This window comes from Pteropus alecto, unplaced genomic scaffold (genome assembly GCF_000325575.1).
Source record: "Pteropus alecto unplaced genomic scaffold, ASM32557v1 scaffold43, whole genome shotgun sequence".
Taxonomy (NCBI): domain Eukaryota; kingdom Metazoa; phylum Chordata; class Mammalia; order Chiroptera; family Pteropodidae; genus Pteropus; species Pteropus alecto.
The window spans coordinates 813,689-814,938 of record NW_006435764.1 but is presented as its reverse complement, the minus strand read 5'-3'; positions in this window follow the sequence as shown (position 1 = coordinate 814,938).

Genomic DNA, 1,250 nt, shown 5'->3' with positions numbered 1-1,250 from the left:
GAGAAGGGCCCAGAGCCTGACTCCATCGAGGAAAACAAAGCCACATTCTCTAGCGCCCCACCCCCACGCCTCGGCCCATGGGTATTAATGGGTATTCGCACCGAAAACATTTGGGGAAGTGGGGTGAAGTCAAGGACTCCGCCAGCCCGGGCCAGAGGGTGACTGGGCGTGGGGGTGAAGGACAGGTAAGGATGGGGACCTGTGGCTGCCACGGCTCCCTACCTTCTGTCCCATGTGGCCTGTGAGCAGGGTGGCCTTCCAGGACAAGCTGAAGCAGATTCCCTGCCTCCCTCTCCCCTGCCCCTGCCCCCGCCCCCGATCAAGCCTCTGGGGCTGGAGACCCTCCAGCGCCCCTCACACACACCACACGGGGTCCAGGGATCGGTGGGCGCTGAGCATGCCCAGGCTTGGCGGGAAAGGAGGCTGCTCTGTACCTTGACCTGTACCCATCTACTCCTGCCGACCCAGGGGTGCCATTGACCCGCCCTGGGACACGTGCAGCTGGCGGGGAGGCCCTGGGGGCCAGGAATCCGGTCACTAGAGCCCGTGGTCTTCCGGCTCAGGTCATCTCTCCTCCTGCCCACTCACCTGTGAGTCTGGGGACCTAGGCCAAGATTGGGCAACCATGGGCCCTCGGGACTGAGCCCACGGGGAGGCAGGGCTCCCCCAGGCTGCAGGCCCAGAGGTCCAGGAGAGGACCCAGTGTCTCCTCCCCAGTGACTTCAGCCCTGGGTGTGACCAGAGGACCTCACCCTCACTGAGGCTCCCCGCCCAGGGGCCCCCTTCTCTGCCGGTGGGCAGCCACAGGGCGCGGGGCTGGCAGGCCTTAGGGCTGATGAACAACAAACGGATGACGTGGGCGCAGCAGACACGGCTCTTCCCCTTGAGTCATTCCCACCAGGAAACTGCAGAGGGGGCAGGATTTGGGGCAGTAGGGCGGGGTGGGGGAGGGGACGTTGGGGCCCTTACTTCACCCGGCAGGTGGCTGGCTGCCCCGCCCCTCCCCTTCCCGAGGCCAAGGACCCAGCAGGGGAACGAAGAGGCTGGGCCGCCAGAGGAGGAGTGGGCAGTCCCAGTGGTACCCGCGGGGCCGGGCGGTGACGTCCGCGCAGGTGTGGGGGCGCCTAGAGCGCCGTGGCGTGGGCAGGAGCATCGGGCCTCCGGGCCCTCGGGGAAACGCCTCCACCACACTGCGGCCACCAGGGGCCCCCTGCGTGGAGTCCAGATCCCGCCCAGTGCGCGCTCTCAGC